The sequence below is a fragment of the Gracilinanus agilis genome, chromosome 4 (genome assembly GCF_016433145.1).
Source record: "Gracilinanus agilis isolate LMUSP501 chromosome 4, AgileGrace, whole genome shotgun sequence".
Lineage (NCBI taxonomy): Eukaryota > Metazoa > Chordata > Mammalia > Didelphimorphia > Didelphidae > Gracilinanus > Gracilinanus agilis.
The window spans coordinates 117838378-117853737 of NC_058133.1; the positions used below are offsets into that span (position 1 = coordinate 117838378).

The following is a 15360-nucleotide window of genomic DNA, read 5'->3' on the forward strand; positions in this document are numbered from 1 at the left end:
GAAAGAATCCTGGGAAACCAAGAGGTGGAGATGAATAGGGAGAACATTTCAGGCAGACAGTGAAAAGTAAGCAGATTTTTTTTGTTCAAGATACAGCAAGGAAGCCAGTGCCACTGGATCAAAGAGTGGGGAGGAGGGGAAGGAACTAAGGGGAGGGGGGTGCACACACATGTATGGCAGTATAAGACATAAGAAATTGAAATGGCAGAGGGTAGCCAGGTTATGAAGGGCTTTGAATGCCAAAGAGAATTTTACATTTAATCTTGGAGATGATACAGTCAGTTTAGTCTGGGGGAGGGGTAAGGGGCAGGTGTTTAAAAGGTAAGATTTGTGTTTTATGTAGATCACTTAGACATCTCAGTGTAGGAAGAATGAGAGTGGAAAGAGACATCAACCAAGAGACTATAGCAAGAGCCCAGGTATGAGGAGATGAGGCTCTACACCAAGGTAGTAGCAGTGTCAGAGGAGAGAAAAGGGAGAATACATATATAAAGATAAAATCAACAGGCCTTGGCAATATATACTGGGTGCGAGGGTTGTGAGCCTGGGAAACTTAAAAGAGAAGGGTAGTACCCTGGACAGTAACAGAAAAGTTTGGAAGGGGATGAGAGAGAGTTTAGGAGAAGATGATTTTAGTTTTAGAAATACTGAGTCTAAGAAGTCTACAGAATATCAGTTTAAGATATCTAATAGACAGTTAGAGATGTGAGACTTGGAGGTCAGCAGAGAAGTTAGGACTAGATAAACAGATTTAAAAATTTATCAGCCAGAGCTGACTTGATAGAAGCTGATGAAATTACCAAGTGAAATAGTACAGAGGGAGCCAAAGTGAAGAAAAATGAGCCAGAAGAACAACAAATACAATGAAGACAATCTCAGTATTGGTATGAATTATTAAGCTTGAACCTTACAGCCTTCCCTTCTGTAAACTACAAAGGTACAAAGCAACATGTATCATCAGCTGCAACTACTAAGACTGAGAGTAAGAAGCAGCAATACAACCTGTCTTCTCATCACATCTCTCCCACAAAGATCTAGAAAAATGCATCAGACTGAATTCTGATCTGGAAAGCCGAGAAAAAGTCAGGAGTCATTTTTCCAACCCAGGGCACCTTAAGAACTCCAAAAGAAGTCTTCAGATACTGGGAATGAGACATGGATAGGAGCTTACACTATAGGAAGCAATTTCCAGTGCACAGGGACTGAATGATGATCAAGACTAGGTCAGGAAATACCGAAGCAGGAAGAATCCCAGGGTATCCCTAAACTAGCACTTGGTGAAGGAACCACAGGACAGCTCTGTCCCAAATCTACTTAATTCCAGGGGATATGATGGAGAGAAAGGGTTGCATGGGGCCCTATATTCTGTGCAGAAAATATATTCCAAAAGCAAACCATAGCTATTTAGCTTTGATCTCAGAAGCAGAGCAGGGATTCAGTTAGGGTCCGAGCTGGTGGTGAGTTAACCAGGGCAGGAGTCTCAGACCAAAGAAGAGGTGGCAGTTCAGTCACTGGACCTGCAGAACCTCCAAATAAGCTAACAGTGGTCTGTCTAGTAGCAATCTTCTGAAACTCCCAAGCAGGGATAAGCCCACAGATCCAAACCTGGGTCAGGAACTTGAAGAACTCAGACCAGAAAATCAGCAAACTGACCTTGCCTGAGATCACATCACTTTAAGTGCACTGAAAGCTTGCAGGCCCTCAGCATGAGCAATAAAAGGAGGAAGAGGGCGTAAAAAGGCAGAAACTCATGCTAGGCATCCTCCTACAGAAGTCCATAGAACACAGAACTAACATAAACCAAAGTTAAAAAGTAGTAAGGGAGAGGTTAGACAGAAGCAAAACAAGCTCTTAAAGAGGGAAGAGGGGGGAAAAAAGAGAGAAGGAAATGTATAATAGGATGAAGGGGAATCTAAAGATAGCAATTACAACTGTGAATGTGAATGTGAATGAGCTCATTCATGAAATGCAAAAGGATAGTAAAACAAATTGAAAAACAGAATCTGACTATCTTATTTATAAGAAACACTTGAAACAGAAAGACACAGGGCTGGGGCAGAATCCATTATGCTTTGGCTATATTTTAAAAAGTAGATCTAACAGATCTAATTAAAGGAGATAAAAAGGGAAATTATATTTTGCTAAGAGGTAGCACAATGAATTAATATCAAAATTGAAAATCTATGCATCAAATGGCATAGCATCTAAACTCTTAATAAAAAAATTAAATGAGTTATAAGGAGAAAATGACAGTAAAACTATAATCATAGAGAACTTCAATTCTAACAACAAAAAAATGAGATGAATAGAATCAGTAAACGTTAGATATGGTAGACCTCTGGAGAATGCTGAATGGGAATAAAAAGGAATATGTCTATTCTCAGCTTTATATGGCACATTCAAAAAAAAAACTAGCCATGTATCATCATGGCATAAAAACCTAACAAAAAATTCAGAGACGCAGAAATTTTATGAAATTGATAATAAAAATGATGTTCAATAAAGGGTCTTTGAAGCCTAGGTTAAAAATTAGAAATAATACAAAGTAAACCACAGAATTTCAATTGAGAATTTCATCAAAGATAATGCAACAAAGGATGCAGCCAAAGCAGTACTTGAGGGAAAAATTATTTCTCTAAAAGCTTGCATCAATAAAAGATAGCTCAATGAATTGGGAAGGTAATTAAAAACCTAGAAAACAAAAAAAAAATTAAAACCTTCAATTAAACACCAATATGTAAACATCCTGAAAATTAATGGAAATTTACAAAACTGAAAGATATGCTATCATATATGTGTATGTGTATAAATAAACCAGGAGCCATTTTAAAAAAATATACAATAATTACACAAATACAGCTAATTTGATTTTAAAAGAAGAAAATCAAATTACATATATAAAAAATGGAAAAAGGTAAATTGACAAAAAATGAGGAAATTAAAGCAATTAAGAGGTATTTCACCTAACTATATGCCAACGGAACTGACAATCTAATTGAAATCGATGAATCTTAAAAATATAAATTGTTTAGATTAACAGAACAGGATACAGAATATTTAAGCAGCTCAAACTTAGAAAAAGAAATCAAATAAGTCAAAAATGAACTGCCAAAGGAAAAAACAAACACAAAACCTAGGACTTGATGATCAATTTTAATCATATGAAATTTAAAAGTTTGAATACAGGGGCAGCTGGGTAGCTCAGTGGATTGAGAGCCAGGCCTAGAGAAGGGAGGTCCTAGATTCAAATCTGGCCTCAGACAAGTCCCAGCTGTGTGACACTGAGCAAGTCACTTGACCCCCATTGCCTACTCTTACCACTGGTCTGCCTTGGAGCCAATACATAGTATTGATTCCAAGTCAGAAGGTAAGGGCTTTAAAATAAATGAATGAATGAATGAATGAATGAATGAATGAATGAATGAATAAGTGGATGAGCTAGCAAATAAATAAATGGATGAATGAATAAATGAAATAAAATAAAAGTTTGAATACAAAAAAACAATACAGATAACATTAAATGAGAAGCAGGAAACTAGGTAAGAATATCAACAGCAAATTTCTCTGATAGAGGTCTCATTTCTAAGATAGGGATATACTTTAAAAGCAATAATCATCAAAACTATTTAATATTAGATAAGAAACTGATTAGGTACACAACATGACAAAACAAATGCAGGTAGCCTTAATCATCCCACTCCTAGACTAGAAGGTCTGCCTGTCTCAAGCCTCTCTCCATTCCAATCCATCCATTTAGCCACTAAAGTGATCTTCTAAAGTAAAGGTCCAATCACATCTTCTCACCACTCCAATCAATCCCTATCACCTCCAGAATCAAATACAAAATCCTCCAGCATTCGAAGTCCTTCATAATCAAACCCCTTTCCATCCTTTTCATTCTTCTTACACCTTATACCCCAAGATTTACTCTTTGGTCCAGTGACACTGGTCTCCTTGCTGTTCTATAAATAAGATACTCCATTTCTCTTGGCTTCAGGAATTTTCTCTGGCTATCCTCCATGCTTGGAATGCTTATCCTGGCTTCCCTGATTACCTAAGTCTCAATTAAACTCCCATATTCTACAGAAAGTCTTTCCCAACCCTTCTTAATTCTACTATCTTCCTTCTTCTAATTAACAATGATCAATGGTGAAAACTTGTCTAATAATTAAAATTAATTTATGAGGCTGTTAGTAGCTTTAGTAGCTTCATTACATCAAAGGAGGGATAGTAATGAGAGGGAAATGTAGGAAAGAGGTAGAGAATTGCCTAGCCTACCATCCTATGTGCCGTTCTGATAGAATCCAGCTCACCATCGACAGGGTTCCAATCTCCAGCCAGAAGTCTGTGAGAGTCTCTTCAGCAAGAGTCACCAGAGCCAGAGAGTCCCTTTAGCAAGAGTAATCAGCACCAGAGTATCCCTTCTTTAAGTCACCAGCGCCAGAGTCAGAATTAGAGTGTGAGTCTGAATCCCTTCCAATCTTGTCTTTAGCTCTCCATGAAGCATCTCCCTGAAGATGTCACATCTTCAGGATCCAATCATAGCTTCTTAATTTGTCTGGTACCACCAAGGGGAAGCAGTGCTTGTGGGATAAATTTCCCGTTTAGTTGGTTTCAACTTCCTTTCACTGTGGGTGTGTGTATCCCTGTATATCTCAATGGTAAATGACCTCCAAGTCCTTGATTGATTAAATTAAAACATAGGAAGGTGAATTCCATTCTCATACATGGCTACTCTCAGCAATGCAATGATCTGGGACAATCCTGAAAGACTTATAACAGGGAATGCTTTCCACTTCCTGAGAAAGAACTGTTAAGAGTTGGATGGATGTGGATCAAAGCATACTATCTTTCACATCAGTGTGTTTATAATTTTATTTTGAAGTTTTGTTTTTGTTTTGAGTGTGATCTTACAACAATGGCCTATATGGATGTGTTTTGCATAATAATAAAAATTTAAAAATCAACCTGCTCAGCATTTCTTGTAGCACAATGTCTCATTTATAAGATATATAAGGAATTGATTCAAATACATAAATAAAATCAGTTAGCATTTATACAACACACATTACAAAAATTTTTTCATTGAATCCTTCCAATTGTGGGAAAAAAAATACTATTGTCCCTCATTTCACAGATGAAGAATGTGAGAATCAAAGAGATATAACAACTAGCCTAAATCACAAATCAATAAGAGTCTGAAGCAGTTTTTGAACTCAAGACTTCCTATCTCCAGGTTCTGCATTTATTTCACTCTACTACCAGCTGCCATTCCCCAACAAACAAATGATTTAAGATGATGATCAATGACTTTTTCTTTCTTTAAAAAAAGAAAATATCTCCCCTATTCCAAGCTAACCTCTCTTCCTGCTGAACAAAAAAACAAAAATAAACCCCTCACAACAAACAACTATAGATCAACAAAAGCAAATTTCAACCTTGGCCATGTCCAAAGACGTAGATGTCATTTTGGATTGTGAGTGGCAAGATCCTCTTTGTTCCTCTAAATTCATGGCTTATCACTCCATTGATCAGAAGTTCTAAAGACTTTCAAAACCTGAACAATTTATACAAGGACAACAAATATGTGATAACAAACAACACTGAAAGAATGAAACTGATCAAAACAACGACCAACCTTTTCCATAAGACTCTCCAAAAAATGGTGCTGATAAAGAGATAGTGGACTCAGTGCAATAAGACACTTTTTTTTTGGTCATGGACAATCCAAGAATTTATTTTGTTTGACTATATACATGTTTGTAATGGACCTTTCCATTACATTGAAATGTTCTACGATGTTTTATTTTCTGTGTACAATGTTCTCCTGGTTCTGCTCATTTCACTCTGCATCAGTTCATTGAGGTTCTCCTAGTTCATATAGAAATCCTGTGGATCATCATTTCTTACATCACACAGTAGTACTCCATCACCATCATATATCACAATTTGCTACAAGTACTAATGCAACAAGCCAAGGCACTCCTGAAGGACTTATGGGAAAGAATGCTAACCACATTGAGAGAAAGAACTATGGGAATAGAAATGCAAAAGAAAAATATATGACCACTTATCACATGTATGTATGGGTATGTGATTTGAGGTTTAGGCTTTATCCCTCTATTACAAAAATGAATAATATAGAAATAGGTATTATCAAGAGATAATAATTGTACAATCCAGTGGAATTGTTTGTCAGCTCTGGGAGGGGGGGAAGGGAAAAGAGAAGGGAAAGAAAATAAATCACGTAAACATGGAAAAATATTTAAAAATTAAAAATAAATAAAAATGTAATGGACTTTTCCTTTTCTTGTTTCAGTGGAAGGCAGGGGGAGGGTGGGAATAAGAGGATATAGACCTAAAAATTAAATCATCTAGACTTTTTAAATAGTCTTTCAAAGTTGTTTTTCTCTATATTTGTTGCTGTGTAAATCGTTCCCCTAGTTTTTCTGATTTCATTTTGCATAACTTCTTGGAGGTCTTCCCATTTTTCCTTGAAATTTTATTTCATCATTTCTTAATATTCCATTACACAAATATACCACAATTTATTTAGTCACTCTCTAACTGGTTTACACCCCCTTGGTTTTTAGGTTTTGTCTACTATGAAGAGGTGCTATAAATATTTTTTGTATATATGAGTCTTTTTGAACCTATAGGGTCTATGTATTTTTCAAAGGAAGATATCCAACTTATTAACAACTATAACCAAAGTCACTAATAAATTAAAGAAATGCACATTAAAAAAACTCTGAGATTCCAATTCACATCTGTCAGATTGGCTAAACTAATAAAACTGGAGACTGACAAAAGCTGGAGGAGCTGTGGGAAAATAGGCACACTAATATTGTTTGTTACTGGAGCTGTGAACTGATATTCATCCAGAACAATCATTCTGGAAAACACTTCAGAATTATACTCATTAAGTTACTTTACTGTGCATAACTTCTGACTTGCCATAACAGTAATAAATCTACTCCAAAGAGATTTTAAAATGAAAAAAAAAAGGATAACAAAGAACTGAAAACTAAGAAGGTATTTGTCAAATTGAGGAATGGTTGAATAAATTATAGTATATGAATGTAAAAGAATATTACAGTGCCATAAGAAATAAAAGGACTTTTTCAGAGAAATTTGGGATAACATATGAACCGATGAAGAGTGAAGTAAACAGAACTAGGAAAACAATTTATAATACTATTAAAACAAACAACTTTGAGAGGCTTGAGAACTCTGAGCAATGTTATGAATAATCATGATTCCAAAGGGTGGAAAATGATGCATGCTACCCAACTCCTGACAGAAATTTGTTTTGCTTGGTACGTTGTGCATTATTTGTTTTGGGGATTTTGTTTTTCTCTCTTTTTTTTTCTTTTCAAGAAGGATAAGAGGAAGGAGGGAAAAGGATCCAAGTTGTAGAATTGACCCACCCTCCCCCACCCCCACAAAAAGGAGAGAGGAAGGAGGTATTTTATACTTAGAAAGAAAAGCAGCTATACATAATGAGATTCACAATTTCGTTGTCAATCCCCTCCTACTTCACATTGTATATGGAAATGTTCATTTTATTTGGTATTTAAGTCCAAAAGAAAAAGAAAATATAGATTTTTTTTAAATTGATGAGGGGCAGAGGGGTGGCTCAGTGGCCTAAGAGCCAAGCCCAGAAAGAAGAGGTCCTGGGTTCAAATTTGACCTCAGATACTTCCTAACTGTGTGAACCTGGGTAAGTCACAACTCCCACTGCCTAGCCCTTACTGCTCTTCTGCCTTATAACTAATACACAGTAGTGATTCTAAGACAGAAGGTAAAGGTTTAAAAATTAAAATTAAAAAAAGATTGATGACTGGTTTCAAGGGATCCCACAGTTCAAATCCTCTCTCCAATACTTAATAAGCCTATGTGTTTAAATGACTTATTGAAAGCAAGGTCACACTGCTATAGTAGATTTATGAGGTGGAATTTGAATCCAGGTCTTGACTCCAAACCTATCACTCTGTTAAAATGACAGTGTGACAGAATATAGAGAATGGGTTCCAGGATGAAGCATTGTGAGTTAATAATGGATATAACAGATGAAGATCCAGCAACGGAAATGGAGAAAGAAAAGTTAGGCAAGAGGAAAACAAAGGAAGCAGTATTATGAAAGCCCAGAGAAGTTTCCAAGCACCAACATCATTTCCTATTCCTCTCTCTTAGTTCATAATTTATTAGGGAAAAAAATTTAGATGTCATAAGTTCCCTCTTCCCTCCAATTCTCTAACTCAAATATCCTCAACATCATAACCTTATTCTCTTTTTATTTACCTTCAGTATCAAAGAGGTGATCCTTCTCTCTGTCAAGATCAATCTTGATTCTTTCCTCTAATTGTCACATCTCATCCTCTAATTTTTGAATCTCTCCTTACCCATTGGTCCCTTCTCTGCTACCTAAAAACATTCAGATCTCCCCATCTTCAAAAATCCTACTATCTCCTCATATCATATGATATCTCTCCTCCCTTTCATAGTCAAGATTCCTAAAAAAAGTTATCTAATTTCTTGCCTCCATTTTATCACACACACACACACCCCCTCAACCACCACTCACTTTTCAATCTTTTTTAATCTGGCTTCTTTCCCTGCTAGTGGACTGGAATTGTTTTTCCCAAGGTCACTCATAATCTCCTTGCTAAATTCAATGGCCTTCTATAGAAATTAATGAAAATTAATGAAAAAGTACTTACTATGTGCAAAGCTCTGTTCTAAGATGAGGAATACAAACAGAAAAGCAAAGGCAAGTCAATTCCTGCTCTCAAGAAGTTCAATTAACAGGGGAGACAACCCATATAAGCAGCATTAGCTGCAAAGTCACATGGAATCTTGGGGTACAGAGGTAGAGCATGTGGTAACTCATCTTTAATGTCATTTCAACTGATCACATTCTATCTTTTTCTGATAATGAAACACTAGACAGTGCCAAAGGTAAGACATTTTGGAGGGTCTTCACTAGCTATACAGTTTGCCTAGAGTGCAGAGAGTTAAACAGAGTAGAATCACCAGGTCCCAAATTCATTGGCTTTGCTTCCCAGGTTGGTTGCAGAAGCTGAGCTGGAAACTGACACTCTCAAATGGGCTAAGGATATGTGCCAGAAAGGGGGTAGGGGGTAGAGGGATTCGACCACTCCCAAGACCCTTGGGGTTTTCTCAATCTTCATCTTTCTTGGTCTTTCCATATCATATGTGACAAGTTGCTCAGCCTCTCTTGCTGAATACCTTTCCCATAACTGGATTTTTATATTATTCTCTCCTGGCTCTTTTTTTACCTGTTAATTCTTAATCTCTTTTAGAGGGGTCACTCCAGGACATTGTCCTAGCTCCACCTTTTCTTCTTTTTCTTTCTCTCTTTTAATGATCTTACCAGCTCCCATGGATTCAAAGAGCAACTCAACGTACTCTCACATCTACATCCTCATCTCTCCTAAAATTCAATATATTATCATCAAGTACCTGCTGGGCATGTATGTCCAGATGCAATCGTAAACTCTACATGTCCAAAACAGGACTCGTATTTCTCCTTGAATTCATCCTTCCTCCTAATTGCTTTATTATGGGGCAATATTGTCTAATAACCAAGTTAGTATAGTATCTTTTTGGGCTCACTCTCATTCACCTCACATATTAGTCAGTTGCCAAATCTTGCACAATATCCCTTGTTATATTCTTCCAATTATCTCCGCCCACATCAGCACCAACCTAGCTCGGGTCCCTTAGCATATCTCTGCCTTAAGTATTGCAAGAGCCTCCTACAAGGTCTCCAATCCCTCTTGCACACAGTTCCATTCTTAAAGCATGGCTCTAATTTTTATCATTCTGGTTTTAGAAGTTTCACTGGTTCTCCATGTTTTTATCCCCAAGGATAAAACGTCAATACTTGGCATTTAAAGTCCTTCACACTGTTTCCAGCCTATCTTTCCAAGGTGATTACACAAAAGTTCCATCTCATGAATGCTACATTCCAACTAACAGGCACTGCTCCCTGCTTCCTATCACTAGAGCTCCCTGTTTGGCAGGAGGTCCCCCAAGATTGGAATGCTCTCCCTCCATTCTTAGTTCCTTTCAAGGCTCAAGTCAAGAGCGATTCCTACAAGTGGCTTTTCCTGATTATCCCAGTTGTTAGTGCTTCTCTCTTATTGTGTGTGTGTGTGTGTGTGTATGTATACACAAATATATATACACACATATATATTTTTTAACTTATCTAAATACATATTCGAGTCCCAGAGTAGAATGTATCCTCCTAGAAAGAAGTAGCTTTCATTTGTCTCTAAAACTGTAGGATCCAAGACAGAGACCAAGGCATGATTTCTATTTAACAAATGCATATATAACCTGCTAAATTTTTTTGCTAGGTGAAATCTGGACGACTACTTTAAATTAGTGATGGTGTAAAGGAGATTCTTCCTGAGAGATGAGCTATTACCAGATGACTTCTGCTATCCCTTTCAACTCTTAAGATTTCATATCCACCTAGTACAATATAATTTTACAAGTACTTTAAATTAGCAGATACTTACTAAGAATTTCATATGTTATATAAAAAATAAAGAATGTCATTCCTGGTTTCTTTTCTAATTCAGCTGCAAAAATAATGACTAACATTTCATTTGCAGTAATTCAACAAGTGTTTATTGTGAGCATTCGGAGGGATCTAGCACACTAGATGACATAACAACAAAATATGACCCCGTTTTATACTGGGGGGGGGTGGCATCTCAATCTTCCCCTCTCAGAAATAGATAAATCTAATTTAAAAAATAAAAAATAAACTAGAATGAAGTTAAGGAAGTAAATAGAACTTTGATATGATAGATCTCTGGAGAAAACTGAATGGGAATAGAAAGGAATATACCTTTTTCTCAGCAGTACATGGTACCTTCACAAAAACTGACCATAACATAGGGAATAAAAACCTCACAAACAAATGGAGAAAAACAGAAAAATTAAATGTATCTTTTTCAGACCATAATGTATTAAAAATTACATTCAACAAAGGGCAGCAGAAAGACTAAAATTTGGAAACTAAATAATCTTATCAATGGGTAAAAGAACATATCATAAAAGCAATCAACAATCACAATGAGGAAACAACATGCCAAAATTTATGGGATGTAGCCAAAGTTGTACTTAAGAATCACTAAATGTTTATATCAATAAAAAAGAGAAAGAGCAGATATATGAACTGGGTTAAAATTTTTAGAAAGAACAAATTAAAAATCTTTTAAAAAATCAAAGGAAAGACTAATAAAATTATAAATAAAAAATCATTAAACTAATAAATAAAACAAGGGGCTGGTTTTATGAAAAAATGAAATAGATAAACCATGTTAATTTGATTTTAAAAAAGAAAACCAAATTACCAGTATCAAAAATGAAAAAGGCAAAATCACAACCAATGAAAAAGAAATTAAAATAATTACTGGAAGTTATTTTGCCCAACTATATGCCAATAAATCTGGCAATCTAAGTGAATTAGATGAATGTTTACAAAAACATAAACTATCCAGACTATCAAATAAGAAAATAGAATACTTAAACAACCCCATCATAGAAAAAGAAATTAAACAAACCACTGAAGAAGTTCCTAAGAAAAAGGCCCTAGGGCCAGATACAATAATTAATTTTAGTACTACATAAACTATATGGAAAAATAGGGGAAGAAAGAATCCTTCCAAATTCCTCCTATGGTCCAAATATGGTACTGATATGCAAACTACGAAGAGCTAACACAGCGAAAGAAAATTATAAATCTATCTCCTTAATGAACATTGATGACAAATTTTTAAATAAAATACTAGGAAAGAGATTACAACATTTTATCATAAGAATCATATATCAATGCCAGATAGGCTTTATACTAGGAATGCAGGGATCATTCAGTATTAGGAAAACTACCAACATAATTCACTAAATCAATAATAAAATCAAAAGAAATCATATGATTATCTCAATAGATGCCAAAAAAACTTTTGACAAAATACAACATCCATTACTATAAAAACATTAGAAAAAAATGGAATAAATGGACCTTTCCTTAAAGTGATAAATAGCAACTATCTAAAAACATCAGCAAGCATTATCTGTAATGGAGATAAACCAGAAACCTTTCCAATAAGATCAGGGGTAAAATGGGGATGCCCAGATGCCCATTATCACCAATACCATTTAATATTATACTAAAAATTCTAGCTATAGAAACAGGAGCAAGACAGAAATTAAAGGAATTAGGATAGGCAATGAGGAAACACAAAATTATCATTTTGCAAATAAACAGAGAACCCCATAGAATCAACCAAAAAACTAACAGAAACAATTAACAACTTTAGCAAAATTGCAGTATACAAACATAAATCATAAGTATTTTGTTTACCATCAACAGAGTCTAAAAGAAAGAAATAGAAAAGGAAATTCCATTCAAAATAACTGTAGACAGTATAAAATTATCTGGGGATATACCTACAAAACAAACCCAGCAAGTATATGACTACAATTACAAAACACTTCACACAAATAAAGTCAAATATAAACATATGGAAAAATATAAATTGTTCACAGACAGGTCACTATAATAAGAATAATATTACCCCCCTAAATTAATTTACTTATTGAGTGCCATGAAACTACCCAAAGATTATTTCATAGAACTAGAAAAAATATAACAAAATTCATCTGGAAGAATAAAAGACCAAGAATATGCAAGGGAATTAATGAAAAAACATATGAAGGAGACCTAGCCATGTCATATCTCCAATTGTACTTATAGTAATCATCAAAACAATGTGATACTGCCTAAGAAACAGAGTATTAGATCAATGGATTAGTTTAGGTAATTAACAAGTAATAGTTAATGACCATAGTAACCTACTAATGTTTGAAAAACCCAAAGACCCAAGCTTTTGGAGAAAGAAATCACTTTTTGACAAAAACTGCTGGGAAAACTGGAAAACAGTACAGCAGAAAGTAGGTATAGACCAGTGACTCCCAAAGTGGGCACCATCGCCCCCGGTGGGTGCTGCAGCGATCCAGGGGGGCGGTGATGGCCACAGATGCATTTATCTTTCCTATTAATTGCTATTATAATTTTAAAAAATTAATTTCCAGGGGGCTAAGTAATATTTTTTCTGAAAAGGGGGCGGTAAGCCAAAAAAGTTTGGGAACATCTCACACCATATTCTAAGATAAAGTCAAAATAAAGACTTGACCTAGAAATAAAGCATGACACCAGAAACAAATTTGGGGAACATGGAAAAGTCTACCGGTTAGACAGTTACAAATTTATGACCAAACAAGACACAGAGTATACTGAAAAAAAATGAAAATGATTATTTTGATTACATTAAATTAAAAGGTTTCTGAACAAAGAAAACCAATGCAAGCGAGATTAGAAGGGAAACAACAAATTGGGGGGAAATTTTATAGCAAGTGCCTAAATCAAATATAAAGGGAACTGAGTAAAATTTCTAAGAATACAAAGCATTCCCCAACAGATAAATGGTCAAAAGACATGAATAGGCAACTCTCAGAGGAAGAAATTAAAACTATCTATAGAAATGTGAAAAAATGCTCCAAAACACTAGTGAGTAGAGAAATGCAAATTAAAGCAACTCTGAGATACCACCTCACATCTATCATAATAGCTAATATAACCAAAAAGGAAAATGATAAATGCTGGAAAGGATAGGGGAAAATTGAGATACTAATAAACTGTTAATGAACTGATACAACCATTCCAGAGAGAAATATGGAATGAAGCATGCCCAAACACCCATAAAACTATGCAATAAAATATGCATTCCTTTGACCCAGCAATATCACTACTGAATTTATCTCAAAAATCAGAGATAAGGGGAAAACCTACTTGGTACCAAAATATTTTTAGCAGCTCTTTTTTATAAAAGAATTGGAAACTGAGGAAGTATCCATCAATGGGGTGTCCAAAGAGGCTGAACAAGTTGTGATATATGGTTGTAATGAATACTATTGCACTATAAGAAATGAACAACAGGATGAGCTCAGAAAGTCTTATGTGAACTGATGCAAAGTGAAGTGAGCAGAACCAGGAGAACAACAGAAATATTATATGATGATCAACTGTGAAGGACTAAATTATTATCAGCAAAGCAAGTTTCCAAGATATCTACAAGGAATTTATGATTAAAAGTGCTATCCAAAGCCTAAGAATTGTAGGAGTCTGACCACATCAAAGTATATCAATCTTCCACTTTATTTACTTCATGAGTTTTTTATTATATAAGTGATAAGTGTTTTCTGTCATAGCATGGGCAATATGGAAATATATACTGCATGGAAGCACTGATATAACCTTTATTGGAATATAGACTGCCTAAAGAGGTGAGGGAGAGGAAATGAGAGAATCTGAATTGCAAAATGTCAGAAAACAATTGTCAAAAATTGTTTCTACATGTAATTGGAAAAAAATTATTATAATAGGACATTGCAAAGTAAGACAATTTTATGATACCAAAAGAATAACAAAATAATTTTAAGATCATAAAAATAAAATATCGGGAAACATGCTAGAAAATTCTAATACATAGTAAGTAGCACTAAAAACTAGTGCAAATGTTTTGGGGAGCAATATGCAATAAAATCTACATGAACAAATATCACAAAACTTTCAACCTTAAAATTTCATCGCTGATTCTGATCATAGTAATAGCCAAAACATTAAAAAAAAAAAAAAAGGATCTAGTTGTACAAAAATATTCACCACTTTCCTGTTTGTGGATCTCATCAGCCCTATTCTGATGATTCTCACATCTCTTTTAAGCAACCATAAACTCTCTGTTGGCCTCCAGTTTCATATCTCTTAACAGTCAATATTGGACAACTATAACAGAATTCAGTAAACATCTTAAATTCAGTATGTCCAAAACTGAAATCATTATCTTTTCTCTGAAACCATCATTTCTTCCAAATTTCTGTTATATTGAGGGCATCCTCTTCCTCCAAGTCTCTTAGGCTTCCAATCTAGGTCTTATCATCAACTTCTAAACCCCATATCCAATATGTTGCCAAGCCTATCAAATTTACCTTTTTTAACATCTCTCACTTATGTTCCTTTCTCTCCTTTTACACTGCCACCAGCCTTATCACCTTCAATCCTAGATTACTGTAAGACAAAAGAGCAAAATTAATCTGACATATCGAAGAATATTTATAACTGCATTGTAATCCAGGACTTAGCTTCCTCACTGGTAAGATAAGAGAGTTGGACTAGATGATCCCTAAAGTTTCTTCAAGCCCTAAATTCTATGAACCTATATATGGCTATTTGGAATAAATATTAACCAATTTACCTAA

General features: G+C 35.0%; 1 protein-coding gene across 1 annotated transcript in view; it reads right to left on the reverse strand.

Annotated features, from left to right (window-relative positions):
* The window catches only part of LPGAT1 (lysophosphatidylglycerol acyltransferase 1), a 91725-nt gene that overhangs the window by 54307 nt on the left and 22058 nt on the right, over positions 1–15360 (reverse strand). The gene's annotated exons all lie outside the window — the stretch shown is intronic.